At 48.7% G+C, this 20,103-nt stretch overlaps 1 protein-coding gene across 4 annotated transcripts in view; it reads right to left on the bottom strand.

Moving 5' to 3' along the window:
- Window positions 1-20,103, bottom strand: part of plekha6 (pleckstrin homology domain containing, family A member 6) — a 368,857-nt gene that overhangs the window by 200,961 nt on the left and 147,793 nt on the right. Inside the window, exon 1 of one of the 4 annotated variants that reach the window (XM_078242066.1) lies at window positions 16,985-17,206. The exons of the other annotated variants lie outside the window; for them this stretch is intronic. The gene's annotated coding sequence lies outside the window, so the exon portion shown is untranslated. Of the gene's footprint in view, window positions 1-16,984; window positions 17,207-20,103 lie in introns of those variants that run through there. 4 annotated transcript variants of the gene reach the window in all.

Genomic DNA, 20,103 nt, shown 5'->3' with positions numbered 1-20,103 from the left:
CGTCACAATCTTGAGCAAAGTGATGGGATGGAAGAAACAGCACAAGGACTAGCAGAGTTCAAAGGTAACAACCAGCAGCCCACCACCACCTTGTCTGAGCAACGAGGAACGGGCAATAAATGCTCGCAACACCCCTCATTCCAAGAACCAATTTTTAGAAGCTTGCGCACTCGATCTGCTATCTGCACCCAACGCAAATTCTGTGTTCTGGCCGATTAAGGATAAGGAACTCATTGCAGTAAATAAAAACGTTGATTGCTTTGACCACTGCAAACTCCGGTTGCTCAAGGCAATGCTGATATCATCGACTCTTTTTGATGCTTATCCAGCTGAGAGAAACTTTCAAAGAGATATCACCACAAAAAAAAACCTTGTTTTGTAAGCACACTAGATAGAAGGTCCTTGCCAGCAATCAGTAGTCCCTGCTCTGTTCAGGTCCCATTACTGTCAACAAATCAATCACCCAACATCATTACGAGATGGGATGCCTGCCAGGATTTCCTTGATCAAGCCGCTTTCATTCCGAATAATTATGGAAATCGGTGAAAATGAGAAGGAAGTCAAAGTTGTTACAATAATACAGAGCCTTGGTGAGGCCGCAGCGAGAATATTGTGTGTAGTCTTGGTCTCCTTTTCTGAGGAAGAATGTTCTTGCTCCAAGGGAGTGCAGCAATGGTTTACCAGGTTGATTCCGGGGACTGATGTATGAGGAGAGATTGACCAGGTTAGGATTGTTTTCGCTGGAGTTCAGATGAATGAGGGGGGATCTCATTGAGACTTATAAAATTCTAACAGGACTAGACGGGGTAGATGCAGGGAGGATATTCCTGATGGTGGGGGAATCCAGAACCAGGGGTCACAGTCTGAGGATTCGGGGTAGACCATTTAGGACGGAGGTGAGGAGACATTTCTTCACCCAAAGAGTGGTGAGCCTGTGGAATTCATTACCACAGGAAGTAGTTGATGCCAAAACATTGAATGTATTCTAGAGGTGGCTAGATATAGCACTTGGGATCAAAGGTTATGGGGAGAAGGCAGGATTAGGCTATTGAGTTGGACGATCAGCCATGATCGTAATGAATGGTGAAGCAGGCTTGAAGGGCCGAATGGCCTCCTCCTACTCCTATCTTCTATGTTTCTATGAGAGACAGCGAATGTACACCACAGCCATCAACCTAACGTTAATCTATCTTTTTGCTTCTCAGATGTTGACCATTCTCCTTGGAGAGACGTAGGATGAGAGGAGACCTAATAGAGGTGTATAAGATGTTGAGAGGTATAGATCGGGTGGACTCTCAGAGGCTTTTTCCCAGGGTGGAAATGGCTGCTACGAGAGGACACAGGTTTAAGGTGCTGGGGGGTAGGTACAGGGGAAATGTTCGGGGTAAGTTTTTCACACAGAGGGTGGTGGGCGAGTGGAATTGGCTGCCGTCAGTGGTGGTGGAGGCAAACTCAATAGGGTCTTTTAAGAGACTCCTGGATGAGTACATGGAGCTTAACAGGATGGAGGGTTATAGGTATGTCTAGAAGGTAGGGATGTGTTCGGCACAACTTGTGAGCCGAAGGGCCTGTTTGTGCTGTAGTTTTTCTATGTTCTATGTTCTATTCTGCCGTGTACACCTGGGATTTTCAGTGGAGACGGGCTTTTTCCTTTATCTAGCTATCATTCTAACTTTAGTTTGATTTTTTTTTCTCTATTCTAACCCCAGCTCCGTTAGAAACTATGCGACTGGCCCTTATCCTGAAGGCTGTTTGTTTTACATTAGGCAAGCTCTCAAAACAGCTGTGTGTTGTAATCTTGACAGAAGTTCAGGATCCGATTAATCGCCTCAAGATGCACTCCAAATCTGCCTTTCTACTGAGTCTGCAGTTTCAACACAATCCAGGAACCAGTGCCAGGGAGCCAGACCGGCCAAGAAAGACTCCGTAAACTCTGGTCAGCAAACAACAACCCCATCCTCCGTTACCTTAGCTAGAGCTATCACTCAATCCCTTATCGAATCCCACACCACTCTTGCGAAACTGAGCAGGGGGGTGAGTTCCTTTCTGGTTTCCCGACTAAAATTTATCCCTCAACCAACATCATTCATAATCATTCATGTAAAATTCTAAGAGGATTAAACAGAGTAGATTCAGAAAGAATGATTCCCAATGGTGGGGGGAGTCCAGAACTAGAATCTACAGTGCAGAAGGAGGCCATTTGGCCCATCGAGCCTGCACCGACAACAATCGCACCCAGGTCCCATCCCCATAACCCTACATATTTACCCTCCTAATCCCCTGACACTAAGGGGCAATTTAGCAAGGTCAATCAAGCTAACCCGCGCATCTTTGGGACTGTGGGAGGAAACCGGAGTGTCCGGAGGAAGCCCACGCAGACATGAGGAGAATGTGCAAACTTCACCCAGCCAGTCACCCGAGGCCAGAATTGAACTGGGGTCCCTGGCACTGTGAGGCAGCAGTGCTAATCACTGTGCCACCATGCTGGGTAATAGTTTGGGGATAAGGGGTAATCGTTTTAGGACAGAGGTGGGGAGAAATTTCTTCACCCAGAGGGTGGTGAATGTGTGAAATACACTACCACAGAAAGTAGTTGAGGCCAAAACGTTGTGTGATTTCAAGAAGAAATTAGATATAGCTCATGGGGCTAAAGGGATAAGTTTTAAGTTTATGTATTAGTATCACAAGTAGGCTTACATTAACACCGCAATGAAGTTACTGGAAAAATCCCCTAGTTGTCACACTCTGGGGCCTATTTGAATACGCATGCCTGTGCCAACCTGGCAGTGCCAACCTGTGCCAAGGAGTGGGGGTCCCAGTGGGGGCGTCATGGGCGAGGGTGGGCGATTCCTTCAGATTTGGTTGTGGGCTGGGAATGGACAGAGGAGTGGGGGATGTTGGCATTGAAACGCGTGCCTCCTGATGGAAGAGTGTTGTAAGATCTGGAGAGAAACGGTCTCCTCGCCGGAAATAACACTCTGCCATTTTTTTGGTAAGATTTCCCCCATTAACTCTGTTTCTCTCTCCACAGATGCTGCCTGACCTACTGAGTATGTCCAGCATTTTCTAAATTTATGCCAGTGTAGGCGGGACCCTCCCATCTGGAGCAGAGCGATACATAGGGACAGACGCAAGTTATTTAACCCTTCGAGCCTGTTTGACCATTTAATAAGATCACAGCTGACCTGTGGTCTAACACAGTAAGAAGTTTAACAACACCAGGTTAAAGTCCAACAGGTTTATTTGGTAGCAAAAGCCACACAAGCTTTCGGAGCTCTTAGCTCCCTCTTCAGGTGAGTGGAAATTCTGTTCACAAACAGAGCTTATAAAGACACAAGTTTATAAGTCCAACGCCGGCATCTCCACACTGTGGTCTAACCCCATATACCTTCTGCTACACCATATCCCTAATACCTTGGGTTAACAGAAATGATCATGGGTTCAAGCCTTACAGCATGAGGATGGGAGTACAAAAATAAAGACGTCCTGCTACAATTAGGGCGGCACAGTTGCACAGTGGTTAGCACTGCTGCCTCACAGCGCCAAGGATCCGGGTTCGATTCTGGCCTCAAGTAACTGTCTGTGTGTAGTTTGCACGTTCTCCCTGTGTCTGCGTGGGTTTCCTCCGGGTGCTCCGATTTCCTCCCACACTCCAAAGATGTCCGTGTTAGGTTGATTGGGCCATGATAAATTGCCCCTTAGTATCAGGGAGGTTAGCAGGATAAATATGTGGGGTTACAGGGATAGGGCCTGGGTGGGATTGTGGTCGGTGCAGGCTCGATGGGTCTTCTGTACTGTAGGGATTCTATGAGTTGTAGCCCAAGATCGGACTTGATTGGACTGCATGGCGGAGTAGGCTTGTTGGACCGTGTAGACCACTCATGCTCCCACTTGTTGTGTTCTTGTACTCCGGTAACTTCAACGCTACACTGAAGCTGTGCCGGATTCTTGGAGGTGTTACTCTTGGGATGAGATGTTCAACCAAAGATCCTTCTGCTGTTCAACTTGTCCATTGGAAGAGAGGCAGCTGATGATCTGGGTCTTGCTATGGAGGGTGGTGGTGGAAGTGGACACTGTCAATGATATCAAAAGGAAGTTGGATGGGCTTTTGAGGGAAATAAGCCAGCAGGGCTCTGGGATGGAGCAGGGGAGTGGAACTGAATGGATTGCTCTACAGAGACCTCAATAGACTAAGTGGCTGTGCCAACTTCATCACCTGTGGTTCTCCTGGCGCCTTGGCCAATCCCACCATCTCTTCCTATTCTGTGGGGAAAGGGCCTGCCATGCTTGCCCACTTCCTGGTGAGAACATAGAATCCCTACAGCGCAGAAGGAGGCCCTCTGGCCAATCAAACCTGCACCGACCACAATCCCACCCTGGCCCTATCCCCTTAACCCAACATATTTCATAGAAGAAATTTCATAGAAACCCTACAGTGTAGAAAGAGGCCATTTGGCCCATCGAGTCTACACCGACCACAATCCCACCCAGGCCCTACCCCCATATCCCTACATATTTTACCCGCTAATCCCTCTAACCTACCCATCTCAGGACACTAAGGGGCAATTTTAGCACGGCCAATCAGCCTAACTCGCACATCTTTGGACTGTGGGAGGAAACCGGAGCACCCGGAGGAAACCCACGCAGACACGAGGAGAATGTGGAAACTCCACACAGACAGTGAACCAAGCCGGGAATCGAACCCAGGTCCCTGGAGCTGTGAAGCAGCAGTGCTAACCACTGTGCTACCGTGCCGCCCTGCCAGACCCTTTGACACTCATGGCAATTTAGAATGGCCATCCATCTAACCCACACATCTTTGGACTGTGGGAGGAAGCTGCAGGAAACCCACGCAGACACGGGGAGAACGTGCGAACTCCACACAGACAGTGACCCAAGCCGGGAATTGAACCTGGGCCCCTGGAGCTGTGAGGCAGCAGTGCTAACCACGGCACCACCGTGCCGCATCCAAAAACAAAAAGCAATTCTTGCATGTGGCATGCGCTGAGATTTGTTCGAGACAATGATAAGTTGCTATATAAATGCACACAAGCTCTTTCATTCATTGGGCGGCACGATGGCACAGTGGTTAGCACTGTTGCCTCACTGCGCCAGGGACCCGGGTTCCATTCCCGGCCTCGGGTGACTGTCTGTGTGGAGTTTGCACATTCGCCCCGTGTCTGCGTGGGTTTCCTCCGGGTGCTCCGGTTTCCTCCCACAGTCCAAAGATGCGCGGGTTAGGTGGATTGACCATGCTAAATTGCCCCTTAGTGTCAGAGGGACTAGCTAGGGTAAATGCCTGGGGTTATGGAGATCGGGCCTAGGTGGGATTGTGGTCGGTGCAGACTCGATGGGCCGAATGGCCTCCTTCAGCACTGTAGGGATTCTATGGTTCATGTTCAAAGAAGTGAAGCTGCACTTGCTTGAGCAGGCCACTGGGCGGCAGTCGAAGGCTGACATAGCAACACTAACATGAAACTGGAATTTGGCAAAATAGGGTTACTTTTTGATTAACTCGGTGAGGTTTTCCAAAACTTTCAAGGCACGTTATTGTGCATAAAAGACTGCATTCCATACACAGCACAACACTTTCAGTGGGAGCTTGCAAGTTGAACAGCAGGAGGCCATTTGGCCCATTGAACCTGTGCTGATTCTTTGAAGGAATTAGTCCCACTCCTCCTAATTCTCCTAAGATTCTTTCCCTTCCCAATTCCCTTTTGAAGGTTGCTGCTGAATCCGCTTCTACCGCGCTCCGGATCATAACAGCTGATTTAATCACCCTTCCCTGTGCGTTTTTGCTGCCTCACATTCGCAGAACATTGAGGGAAGCGTCGCCTCCCCGTGTGTCCACATTTGTTGAGATTTTCTTCTCCCAACCCAACGTTACCCACTGATGTGGTAAAGTGGAATATACAAACAGCTGGAAATGGAATTTGAAATCTTTAACCACAACAGGACGAGCCACAGGAGGGTCTGTGCTGGACAACTTTAATCAGGTCACTGAGTACAAAACAAAATCCAGCAATGTCCTCAGGATATAAAACACTGTGAAAAGCTTCACGGTCACCCCCACCCTGTGCAAAGCTGTGCGAGGGCCACCCTGGCTCCCTCCCTCACACCTGCTCCCACATCCCACAGGAGGGCTGTTGTCATGAAACCAAGATCACTGAGTTGACAGTTAAGTGGTGTGATGTCCCTGGGACAGGAACATGTATAAATCCAGCCAAGAGGCATTTAGATACAGAACTCCATGAGCTATTAGACATGAATCCTTTATCATCCCTTCCCAGCAGACTCCCTCTGCTGGTACAAGTGTGTATGGTAACCTCGAGTGGACAAAATTACGGCACAACTTTCAATACACTACGAGTGGTGTCAATCAGAGGGTCCAGGTTGAACAGAGATGGTGAACATATCTGTATCATCAGCCAACCTCAAGTGATATCTCTTATTGAAAACTTCCTGCTGCCTCGGAAAAGCAGCCACCATAATTAAGGACCCCGCGCACCCCAGACATTCTCTCTTCCACCTTCTTCCATCGGGAAAAAGTCTGAGGACACGTACCAACTGACTCAAGGACAGCTTCTTTCCTGCTGCCATCTGACTTTTGAATGGACCTACCTGATACTAAGTTGATCTTTCTCTACACCCTAGCTATGACTGCACCGTGCGTCCTCTCCATTCCTACCCCCCTGTGTACTCTCCGAAAGATGTGCTGGTTAGGTGCATTGGCCATGCTAAATTCTCCCTCAGTGTACCCGAACAGGCGCCAAAGTGTGGCAACTAGGGGATTTTCACAGTAACTTCATCGCAGCGTTAATGTAAGCTTACTTGTGACACTAATAAATAAACTTTAAACTTTATGAACAGTATGCTTTGTCTGTATAGTGTGCAGAAAACAATACTTTTCACTGTATCCCAATACGTGTGGCAGTATTAAAATCAAATCAAATCAAATCAAAACCGCTTTGGGAGATTTTTTCATCTTTTAACATCTGATGACATTGGATATATAGCTCAGAAACAGGCCATTCGACCTAAACAGCCAATGCTGGCCTTTATGCTCAACTTGAGCCTCTCCCATCTTTCCTTGTTTAATCTACTATTGTAACCATCTATTCGCTTCCGGTATGAAGTTCCTGGGACTTCTGATTTTTCTAGTTTCCCCCTTAAAGATATCTATAATAGTCACTTCAACCACTTCCTGTGGTAACGGGTTTCAAGTTCTTCCCACACGTTGGGTAAAGAAGTTTCTTCTGAATTCCGCATTGGACTTTTTGGAGACTATTGCATGTTGGTGGTCTCCAGTTCTGCTCTTAGCCACAAGAGGAAATGTTCTCTCTATATCCACTCCACCTCAACCTTTCAGAATTTTACACACCTCTGTCAGGACACTGCTCTCTGCCTTGATTTTTCAAGAAATCAGAGTCCCATCCAGTTCATCCGTTTCTCATATGCCCACCCACGATATTCATAGAATAGATCATAGACTCCCACAGTGCAGAAGGAGGCCATTCGGCCCATTGGGTCCGCACTGACCACAATCCCATCCAGGCCCAATCCCCATACACTTACCCTAGCTAGTCCCCCTGACACTAAGCGGCAAATTTAGCACGGCCAATTCACTTAACCTGCACATCTTTCGGACTGTGGGAGGAATCGGGGGAAACCCACGCAGACACGGGGAGAACGTGCAAACTCTGCACAGACAGTGTCCCAAGCCGGGAATCAAAACCGGGTTCCTGGCGCTGTGAGGCAGCAGTGCTAACCACTGTGCCACCATGGAGAGAGAAACAGAGTTTAAATTATTTATTTATTAGTCACAAGTAGGCTTACGTTAACACTGCAATGAAGTCGCTGTGAAAATCCCCCAGTCGCCACACTCCGGCGCATGTTCGGGTACACTGAGGGGAGATGCAGACACGGGGAGAATGTGCAAACTCCAGACAGTGACCCAAGGCCGGAATTGAACCCGGGTCCCTGGCGCTGTGAGGCAGCAGCGCTAACCACTGTGCCACCCCCTCTACTCTATCTAGACTTGCACCTTCGAAGTAATAAGTGATCTCTCTACTCTTCCTCCTGAAAGCTGTTATCCAGAATCTCTTCTGGGTGAAGTAGGTGCTCTGTGGTGTCATTTTCTGCCCGGGTTTGGGGACATGTGGTGAGCAGGGCATCAGTGTCACTGGATCTGGAGCCTATAATTGGCATGAAATTACAGTTCAAATGTCAATGATAATTTGCATTTACATGGGGGCCTTTGATATAGGAAAACACTGGCTTGGGTCACTGTGCGGAGTCTACACATTCTCCCCGCGTCTGTGTGGGTTTCCTCCGGGTGCTCCCGTTTCCTCCCACAGTCCCAGACAAGCTGGTTGGGTGCATTGGCCGTGCTAAATTCTCCCTCAGTGTACCCGAACAGGTGCCAGAGTGTGGCGACTAGGGGATTTTCACAATAACTTCATTGCAGTGTTAATATAAGCCTACTTGTGACACCAATAAATAAACCTTTTTATTTAAACTTTTAAAAAAAAAGAAACATAAAACCCATAGGGACTTCACATTATTTTCACACGCAAATCAAACATTTCCCATTCTGCCCTCATCACTCTGCACGCGTTTCACATTGGGACCTGGATTCTCATTCATAGCGTGTTGTAGAACATAAAGCAATCAGAATCAGACCAGCTTTCCGAGTTTGAATTTTCATCGACTTTCGATGGTAAGTCGGGAGAGGTGGCACAGTGGTTAGCAGTGCTACCTCACAGCGCCAGGGTCCTGGGTTCGATTCCCGGCTTGGGTCACTGTCTGTGTGGAGTTTGCACGTTCTCCCCGTGTCTGCGTGGGTTTCCTCCGGGTGCTCCGGTTTCCTCCCACAGTCCAAAGATGTGCGGGTTAGGTGGATTGGCCATGCTAAATTGCCCCTGAGTGTCAGGGGGACTAACTAGGTTAAATGCATGGGATTATGTTGATAGGGCCTGGGAGGGATTGTGGTTGGTACAGACTCGATGGGCTGAATGGCCTCCTTCTGCACTGTAGGGATTCGATGATTCTATGAGGTATGAAACATGTGGCTATTGCCTATTGTACCTATTGCCTGTTGTACACAACAGTCCCAACAAGTTACTGTGGATGTGTTGGTGTCAACATGATTTGCCTGTGATTATGCAGTGGCTGGTGGAACCCAGAATTAATACAAAGAACAAAGAAAATTACAGCACAGGAACAGGCCCTTCGGCCCTCCAAGCCTGCACCGACCGTGCTACCCGACTGACTAAACCCCCTATCCTTCCGGGGACCATATCCCTGTATTCCCAACCTATTCATGTATTTGTCCAGACACCCCTTAAAACTCACTATCGTATCTGCTTCCACTACCTCCCCCAGCAGCGAGTTCCGGGCACCCACCACCCTCTGTGTAAAAAACTTGCCTCGTATATCTCCTTTAATCCTTGCCCCTCGCACCTTAAACCTATGCCCCCTAGTAATTGACTCTTCCATCCTGGGATAAAGCTTCTGACTATCCACTCTGTCCATGCCCCTCATAATTTTGTAGACTTCTATCAGGTCTCCCCTCAACCTCCGTCGCTCCAGTGAGAACAAACCAAGCTTTTCCAAACTCTCCTCATAGCTAATGCCCTCCACACCAGGCAACATTCTGGTAAATCTTTTCTGTACCCTCCCCAAAGTCTCCACATCTTTCTAGTAGTGTGGCAACCAGAATTGAACACCATATTCCAAGTGCGACCTAATTCTTTGAAGTTGCTCCATCCTTTCACCCCCCTTGGTTATCTCCCAACCCCACTAACCTCACCCATGGTAAAGGACCAAATGGGAGAAGGGTTGGAGGGAGTGAAGGCAGAGGGTGGGAGGGGGATTGAATGCAAGGGTGGGTGTTGGGGGAGAGGGGGACTGAAGCGGAAGTGGGGAGCCAGACTGAAAATGGCCGGAGTTGGAGAAGGGCTGAAGGAAGGAGGGTGAAGCAGTCTGAAAGAAGCAGTAGGCCATCGCACTTAGCCAGGTACCAAGGAGCTTAAACTGCCCAGAATGGTCAGCTCACTTCAACTACACACCTTCATAAACGACACAATGGCAAATGGTGAGTGTCAGAATCTAGCCAGTTGTCCTGGATAAGTCAGGATGTGGGGACCTGATGTCCCCAAACACACAGAGTGTAAATCAGGCAATAATACTGAACTGAATCTGAAGAGATCCAGGGAGCTGGATCCAGACTCTGGGAGCGGGCTACAAGCTCACTACAAACCTCTTCACGTCGACTTTTCACGTTGGTTTAGTCAGAATACAACATCCCCTTTCCTTGTCCGAAGTGTGGCGACTAGGGGATTTTCACAGTAACTTCATTGCAGTGTTAATGTGGGCCTACTTGTGACTAATAAATAAACTTTAAACTTTGCTCTTGTCTTTCAGTGTGCCCTACCTACAAGATCCACTGCAGGCATTCGCCAAAGATCCTTAGACAGCACCTTCCAAACCCACGACCACTTCCACCTAGAAGGACAAGGGCAGCAGATCCATGGGAACACCACCACCTGCAAGTTCCCCTCCAAGCCACTCACTATCCTGACTTGGAAATATATCGCCGTCCTTTGCAGTCACTGGGTCAAAATCCTGGAATTCCCTCCCTAACGGCATTGTGGATCAACCCACAGCACATGGACTGCAGCGATTCAAGAAGGCAGCTCACCACCACCTTCTCAAGGGCAACTAGGGATGGTCGATAAAGGCTGGCCTAGCCAGCGACGCCCATGTCCCACGACTGAATTAAAAAACTTCCTGACTGTCATGTGTGACATGCCTCGATTTTGCTACCGTCATGGCAACAAGATCCAGGCTGATCAGTCAGCTGCTAAATATTTGCATGTATAAAATAAACTCTCAGCAGATCTGTACAAATATTATGTCTTATTGAAACATACTGAGGGACCTTGACGGATTAGACGCTGACACGCTGTTACCCTTCATTACGGAATAGAAACATAGAAGCTAGAAGCAGGAGTAGGCCATTCGGCCCTTCGAGTCTGCTCCGCCATTCATTTTGATCATGGCTGATCATCAAATTCAATATCCTGATCCCCCCCCTTCCTCCCATAACCCTTGATCCCTTTATCCCCAAGAGCTACATCTAATTTCTTCTTGAAATCAGACAACGTTTTGGCTTCAGCTACATTCTGTGGTAGTGAATTCCACAGATTCACCACCCTCTGGGTGAAGAAATTTCTCCTCACCTCAGTTCTAAAAGCTTTACCCCTTATCCTCAAACCATGACCCCTGGTTCTGGGCTCCCCCACCATCGTGAACATTCTTCTGAATCCACCCTGTCTAACCCTGTTAGAATGTTATACTTTTTTATGAGATCCCCCTCTCACTCTTCTAAGCTCCAGTGAATACAATCCTAACCGACTTAGTCTCTCCTCATATGACAGACCTGCCGTCCCAGGAATCAGCCTGGTAATCTTCGCTGTACTCCCTCTATAGCAAGGACATCCTTCCTCAAATCTCAAACTTGCAGACACTTTTTAAAAATAAGACGTTTCCCATGTAAGATGAAGATGGGGAGGAATTTCTTTCTCAGAGAGTGGCTGGTGCCTGGAATTCCTCCCCCCAGCAAGCTGCGGAGGCTGTGGGTCATTCAATACATTCAAGGCTGAGCGCGACTGATTTTTGATTGAGAAGGGGGTCAAGATGGGGTCAGGGACATGAGTAGGCGTGTAGAGTTGAGACCAGAATCAGATCAGCCATGATCTTATTGAATGGTACATCAGGCTTGAAGGGCTGAATGGCCTACTCCTGCTCCTATTTCTGATAATCACCTTCCAATAATGAAAAACCACCAGACTGAGTCACAGTGCGCTGGATTTTTTCGTGGACTTTGCGACCTTGAAGTCAGGACGAAATGTAGAACCTGCCCGGCAACTTTACAGGAGGCAGATTTCTAACCGGACATCTGTGGGTTGGCCGTCCAGATCAGGATGGAGAGTTTGCTCCAAGTGCTGTCAGTCCAATTATGGGACCAGCAGATCTGAAACCTCATCACCAGGAGAGGTGGGCCCCACTGAGGCAGGTCAGAGACCATGAGGGTATCTCAGCATGGGTGCGCCCTTGTAGAGTCAAGTACAAATTAAAATTCAGGATGGGTGAAAGGGAAGCCCCCTGCTTCTCTCCATGCCAATCGTCAAGGTGATAATGCCTCTGCGGGGGCAGTTGAGGCCTCAGATGTTGCCTTCCTTGCCTGCAACGCACTCTGTGCAGCAAGGAGCTTCAGGCACCCCCCACCTCCACTTCACCCCCCCCCCCCCCCCACCCCCACAAGACCTCTCCCCCACACCCAACCCAGCTACTTCGAGATGGCTGCCTTCATGAAGCTGCCATCCTTTCCACAAGATGGGGCGACTCCGCCACTGGCACAATGCTGAAAACATGGCCGTTAATCTTGCCAATCAGCTTCCTGCCTGCTTGGCACTGGCATCCGATCCGCCTCGCAGCCCACGTCTGGGCGACTTGCCCTGACACCACGGCTCAAAGCTGATATTTTATCCCCCCCACCCCCTCCCCCCCCACCCCCCCCCCACCCACCCCCTCCCAACCCAGTACCACCCCCTCACCCCCCATTCCGTGGGCCACACAGTGGTTAGCACTGCTGCCTCACAGCGCCAGGGACCCGGGTTCGATTCTTGGCTCGGGTCACTGTCTGTGTGGAGTTTGCACATTCTGCCCGTGTCTGTGTGGGTTTCCTCCGGGTGCTCCCATTTTCTCCCACAGTCTGAAAGACGTGCTGGTTAGGGTGCATTCACCCAAACAGGCGCCGGACTGTGGCGGCTAGGGGAATTTCGCAGTAACTTCATTGCAGCGTTAATGTAAGCCTTACTTGTGACAAATAAATAAATTTAACTTTAACCATCCGCACCAATCTAGGGGTTGGTAGAATTCTGTCCAGTGATTTAATGAGTTTGACTGTGGGTGATGCCCCAATCCACTCAGTTTCTGGTCTTGGGTGATGCTGGTACAAAATGCAGTTGAGGCTTTGATTCTTTCTTAGAGTTAGGGCGGCGCGGTGGCACAGTGGTTAGCACTGCTGCCTCACAGCTCCAGGGACCTGGGTTCGATTCACGGCTTGGGTCACTGTCTGGCGGAGTCTGCACATTCTCCCCGTGTCTGCCGTGGGTTTCCTCCGGGTGCCCCGGTTTCCTCTCACAGTCCAGAGACATGCAGGTTAGGTTGACTGGCCGTGCAAAGTCGACCCTTAGTGTCCCGGGATACATAGGTTAAAGGGATTAACGGGATAAATGTGTGGGGTGACGGGGATAGGGTCTGGGTGGGATTGTTGTCGGTGCAGACTCGATGGGCTGAATGGTCTCCTGTAGGGTTTCTACGATTCTTACTTTGGAATGTACAGGATATTGTTTGGAGTTCACTCCACCCAGCACCCCATTCAAACATGCCATTTGATAATATACCACAATGTAACAGAATTACCATATTATAGGAGAAATTTACAGGCGGAATATCAGATATATAGTGATTCTATAGTGAATATAGTGAGTACAGGACAGTGGAACTATATTTAAAGGGGATGTTTCAACAGGGTGCACTGAGGTACCAGACCGTAAATGTCCTATATAACAGGAGACACAGATTATAAAGATTCTGCACCATCACAGAAGCCTATTAAAAAGGACCTTACAAGGATATATTATCATGAGGGTACAGTATAACAAGCAATAGTGTGTTATAATTATGATACATGACAGGAGTATAGTATTATCTGAGTATAGATGACAGGGGTATTTCATACTTTTTATCTAAAAATATATTTAATTGGCCTGAACATTTGCTTCAGCTTGTATGGGCGCCTGTTTTATTTTATTCACTGCCCGTCTCCCCCCTCACCTCGAGACTCGACATTTCCAACATGTTCCTGGTCAGCCTACCGCGTTTTACCTTCAAAAACTCCGCTGCCATCTCCTAATGCACGCAAGTCCCGTTCCCCTCTCACCCCTGCACCCGCCCGATGGCCAACCGGCTCCCGGCTCAGCAATGCTTCGATTCTAAGACCCTCAAACCCTGTTTTCAAAACCCCTCCATGACCTCGTCCCCTCTCCCTCCCCTTCCCCCCCCCCACTACCCCCCTCCCCTCCCGCCTCCCCCTCCTTCCCCCCCTTCACCCCACTCCCACCCCTCTCTGTAATCTCCTCCAGCCTCACAACTTTGGCGTTCCTCTAACACTGGGTCTTCAGTATTCCCTATTGTAATCGCTCCAACACTGGTTTCAGCTGCCTGGACCCTCAAGCTCCGGGATTTCTTCCCTCCATCTCTCCAACTCTCCATCTCTCCTTCTTCCTTCATGATGCCCCTTGAACTTCCTGCTTTGACCAGGCTTGTTGGTCATTTACCCTAATTTCACCTCACACGGCACACTGTGAAGGACTTCGGGACACTTCGTGATGTTAAGGGTGCTATATAAATTTACTTATTTATTATTAGTGTCACCATTAGGTTTACATTAACACTGCAATGATGTTACTGTGAAAATCCCCTAGTGGCCGCACTCCGTCGCCTGTCCGGGTACACTGAGGGAGAACTTAGCATGGCCAATGCGCCCAACCTGCACATTTTTTGGACTGTGGGAGGAAACCGGAGCACCCGGAGGAAACCCACATAGACACGGGGAGAACGCGCAGATTCCGCACAGACTGGGAATCAAACCCGGGTCCCTGGTGCTGTGAAGCAGCAGTGCTCACGACTGTGCCACCGTGCCACCCCAAGTTGTTATTGACTGAGTTATGAACAAATAAACTCCCTGTTCCTGGTTGCCAAGTGCAACCTCACTTCCCTGAGTGAACACAATCAAACAGCTCTGAAATGCATCTTTGAGATCCAGACAAATGCAATACCGGTGTCAGGAGCAGCAGGGACTAAAACGCAGGAATCTGTGCAATTAAAGACCCTCCCGCCTGACTCAAAGGATAGCAAATAACAGAAGTCTGGTTTCCCACTCCCAAATGTTGTACAGTGCCGGTGACAGCACTTGACATAATTAGTACCAATTTCAACTCATTTGACTAAAATTCCTTTTGGCACCATAGAATCCACAGAATCCCTACAGTGCAGAAGGAGGCCCTTCAGCTCATTGAGCCTGCACCAACCGCAATCCCACCCAGGCCCTAGCCCCGTAATTCTACGTATTTATCCTGCTAATCCCCCAACACCAAGGGTCAATTCAGCAGGGCCAATCAACCTAACCCGCACATCTTTGGAGTGTGGAAGGAAACCGGAACACCCGGAGGAAACCCACGCAGACGTGGGGGAGAACATGCAAACTCTACACAGTCACCCTAGGCCTGAATTGAACCCGGGTCCTAGGCACTGTGCCACCTGGGTCCAAACAGCAGCTCAGGTGACTGCAACAAGGTTCCTCAGCAGGGTGCCCCATCCTTCAGGTAAGTGCCCTGATCGCATTGAGTCAGCAGGTTCTATGGTTCTAAATGCCATCCTGGTCAAAATCAGCCAGCTGAGGGCACTGGACATGGTGGCTGTATAAAAAAAGTGAAAAAGAGATCCTTCGGCCCATCAAGTCTGCACCGACATTGAGGGTGGCACGGTGGCACAGTGGTTAGGGTGGCACGGTGGCACAGTGGTTAGCACTGCTGCCTCACAGCTCCAGGGACCCGGGTTTGATTCCAGCCTTGGGTGACTCTTTGCATGTTCTCCCTGTGTCTGCGTAGGTTTCATCTTGATGCTCTACCTGCCCACTTGGGTGGATGTTAAAGCTCCCATGGCATTAAATCCAAGATGGCACCGGAGCAAGGCGACTTCTTGCAATCTGTGCCCAGCATACCCTCTAATTCCAATTTTTACTCTTGTGCTATGCTCCTAAAACTTTATTCTAACTCTTATAAACTCCTAACAATGCACTGAAAAGTATTGTTTCTTGCGCACTTTACAGACAAAGCATACTGTTCATAGAGAAGGAAAGGAGAGATAGCAGAATGTAGTGTTACAGTCATAGCTAGGATGTAGAGAAAGATCAACTTAATACGAGGTAGGTCCATTCAAAAGTCTGATGGGGCAGCAGGGAAGAAGCTGTTCTTGAGTCAGTTGGTACGTGTCCTCAGAGTTTGTATTGTTCTCCTGATGGAAGAAGTTGGAAGAGAGAATGTCCGGGGTGCGTGGCGTCCTTGATTATGCTGGCTGCTTTTCCGAGGCAGCAGGAAGTGTAGACAGAGTCAATGAATGGGAGGCTGGTTTGAATGATGGACTGGGCTTCGTTCACGACCCTTTGTAGTTTTTTGCAGTCCTGGACAGAGCAGGAGCCATACCAAGCTGCGGTACAATCAAAAAGAATGCTTTCTATGGTGCATCTGTAAAAGTTGGTGAGAGTTGTAGCTGACATGCCAAATTTCCTTAGTCTTCTGGGAAAGTAAGAGGCTTTCTTAACTATAGTGTCGGCATGGGGGGACCCGGACAGGTTGTTGGTGATCTGGACACCTAAAAACCTGAAGCTTTGTACTTCATCCCCGTTGATGTAGACAGGGACATGTTTTCCACTACACTTCCTGAAGTCGATGACTATCTCTTTTGTTTTGTTGACATTAAGGGAGAGATAATTATGCACAGAGATGATGAGTTAACCTGAGAACCGATGGACTCAGTACCTGCATCACCTGTGCAACCATCACTAAAACTGGCCGAGCCACTTCTCCGGTGTCTGAAGACAGCTTGAGGGCGATTCTGTATCCACCGTCTGCTCACTCTCCCTCACAGCAACACATTATTATTTAATTTTAAAACTCCTTCCCGCAGAATGACATGAGAACCTCACTGGCTGCCCTGCATTACCTTTGAAGATCCCACACACACAGACAGACAGACACACACACACACACCTGCTGCTCCTGAACTTGGCAACCTTGCAGAGTCAGAGAGGGTACACACCCCAGTACAAAACGTAATAAGTGACACGCCATACCTTGCCGGCAAAGCTTGCTGCAGTCTCTCGGATTGCTCCCTCCGACCTCCCGAGTCCTAATCCCATGTCGTTTTGGCAAAAATAAATAAATAACTTGCGGCTGATCAGAATGCGATTCTGCTCACTGTCTTTGCGAAGCTACTCTCACAGTGCTTCCCATCGGAGCAGCATCGCAGGAGAAGCCTCCCGTCTCCCACCCTGTGTGTGTTTGTGAGAGCTCTCCTTCGCAGACTGCTCTGAAATCCGACACCCCAAGGTCTTGCCTAGCCGCCCAGTGCAATCTTCTGCTTTTCCATCGCAAGGGGAAGGGATAGATAATGTGACAGGCAGGCTCTGTGCAAGAGTTACCGCTCCTAATTACAGGGCGCTTGTGTTCGTGTGTGACGCAACCGGCATTAGTCAGCCCAGCAGGTGAACACCAGTGAACAAACACAGAAAAAACCTCAGCGAGTAGCTCCAGGCAGCACGCAAGGCCCTAGCTTCTGTTACAGCGGTGCCTTTTCAAATAACTTATCACCCCACCCCCGCCAGTCCCGAATTCCTACCCTGCTTTTTCCAAGGCACTGACTCAACAACAGCAACCTGCATTTATATAGCACCCTTAATGTAGAAGAACGTGCCCCCCTCCACCCCCCCCCCCCCCCCCGCTCCATTGCCAGTTGCCCAACATTTTTGCCAAGGAGAGATCAGGGTCTTCATGAAGAGAGACAGGCAGAGATACGAACATACGAAATAGGAGAAAAGAGGCCATTCAGCCCCTTTACGAGCATGCCGAAGAGGAGCAGAAGTAGGCCACTCGGCCCCTCGAATCTGCTTCGCTGCTCACTAAGATCATGGCCGATCTGTTTGTGTTTCTAATACAACATTTCCATCTACCCCAATAACCTTTGATCCCCTTGTCTAACAAGAATCTATCTACTTCCCCCCTAAAAACTAATCGATGACCCCCACCTCTGTCTCTACCACCTTCCAAAGTCGCACAGCCCTCTTGAGAGAAAAAAGTGTCTCCTCATCTCCATCCTCAAAGGGCGACCCCTAAAAACAGTTCCCCTTAGTTCTGGGCTCGCCTGCAAGAGGAAACATCCTTTCCATCCCTCAGGATCTTATTTAGGACCGTAGAATCCCTACAGTACGGAAGGAGGCCAATCAGCCCATCCAGCCTGCACTGTCCCTCTGACAGAGCATCATACCCAGGCTCACCAGGAGGTCGTGAGCTGAAACCCTCCAGTAATATGTCCAATCCTGCCTGGATACCTATTCTTTGCGTGAGTCTATACGATAAGTTTCTGGAGGCTAACTAATTGTGTGGCTTCATTACAAGCAGTAGAGGCATTCACATTCCAGCAGAGATTGTGAGATGGCTATCAGGACCAAGTGCGCTGCCTGATTTTGTTTTCTCTCCACTTCACTCTCTTATCAGTACTGCTGACATTTGTGAACCAAAGATCAAACCGAGATCCGCAAAATATGCTTTGAATTACACGGCTCCAGGTTCATGTGCAACAGGAACCTCCCTGTCTGTCCTTTCAGTTTACTCACCTTACGTAAAACCTCTCTACCCGCGCCCCTGACTCCGTTCCCCATCCCTGCCTCTCCATTCAAAATCATGCTCCCAAGGGATTATTTCGAAGAAGAGCAGGGAAGTTCTTCCCGGGATTCTGACCAATATTTATCCCTCAAACCCTCAAGGGCGGCACAGTGGTTAGTACTGCTGCCTCACAGCGCCAGGGACCCGGGTTTAATTCCAGACTCCGGTGTCCATCTGTGTGGAGTTTGCACATCCTCCCCGTGTCTACGTGGGTTTCCTCTGGGTGCTCTGGTTTCATCCCACAGTCTCAAGATGTGCAGGTTAGGTGGATTGGCCATGCTAAATTGCCCCTTAGTGTCCAAAGATGTGTAGGTTAGGTGGATTGGCCATGCTAAATTGCCCTTTAGTGTCCAAAGATGTGTAGGTTAGGTGGATTAGCCATGCTAAATTGCCCCTTAGTGTCCAAAGATGTGTAGTTTAGGTGAATTAGCCATGATAAATTGTCCCTTAGTGTCCAAAGATAGGTGGATTAGCCATACTAAATTGCCCCTTAGTGTTCAAAGATGTGTAGGTTAGGTGGATTGGCCATGCTAAATTGCCCCTTAGTGTCCAAAGATGTGTAGGCTAGATGGATTGGCCATGCTAAATTGCCCCTTAGTGTCCAAAGATGTGTAGGTTAGATGGATTGGCCATGCTAAATTGCCCCTTAGTGTCCAAAAATGTATAGGTTAGGTGGATTGGCCATGCTAAATTGCCCCTTAGTGTCCAAAAATGTATAGGTTAGGTGGATTGGCCATGCTAAATTGCCCCCCCTTAGTGTCCAAAGATATGTAGGTTAGGTGGATTAGTCATGGTAAACGCATGAAGGCACAGAGATAGGGCAGGGGGGGGTGTGCCTGGGTAGGATGCTCTTTTGGAGAATCGGTGCAGAGTCAGTGGGCGGAATGGCCTCCTTTTGCACTGTAGGGATTCAATAATAATAATTCTAGAATCTACATCACGGAAACAGATTATCTGCTCATTTATTACATTGCTGCTTGTGGCAGCCTCCTGTGTACAAAATGGCTGCCGCTTTCCTACATTACGACGGCGACTCCCCTTTTGAAAGTACTTAATTGATGATAAAGCCCTTTGGGATATTGGAAGGTTGTGAGTATAGAACGTACTTCTTTTCGTTTTATTCATACCCCGCCGTGTGCTGTTTGACCCTGAGCTGACATTCAAGCCCGACACCGTGTCCACTATCAGATCTCCACTGCCCCTATCTTACTTCACACAACAGGGCATAGAGCTGTAGTCTTTACAATATGGGAGACTTTTCACCTTAGACAATGGCTGCAGCCTTTTCAGAGTCACCCAAAAAACGAGCTCCACTAGCCTATCCTCAGTCAATATACCTGGAAGGATTTGATTGGCTTTGAGATGCTTTAGGTTTTCCGGGTGGCCATTAATTAAAGCCATTAAAAAAACGCAACTATTCCTTTTTCTGGTGCTGTACTGTTTTTGACATTGAGTCACTGCAGATTGTGGGCGCAAGTGGCAGCCAATCCATGCACAGCCATATCCAGACGCAGATAAAGGGTGAGTGATT

This window comes from Mustelus asterias, chromosome 25 (genome assembly GCF_964213995.1).
Source record: "Mustelus asterias chromosome 25, sMusAst1.hap1.1, whole genome shotgun sequence".
NCBI classification, from domain to species: domain Eukaryota; kingdom Metazoa; phylum Chordata; class Chondrichthyes; order Carcharhiniformes; family Triakidae; genus Mustelus; species Mustelus asterias.
Note: the sequence above shows the minus strand (reverse complement) of the source record. Positions and strands in the feature narration are given on the sequence as shown.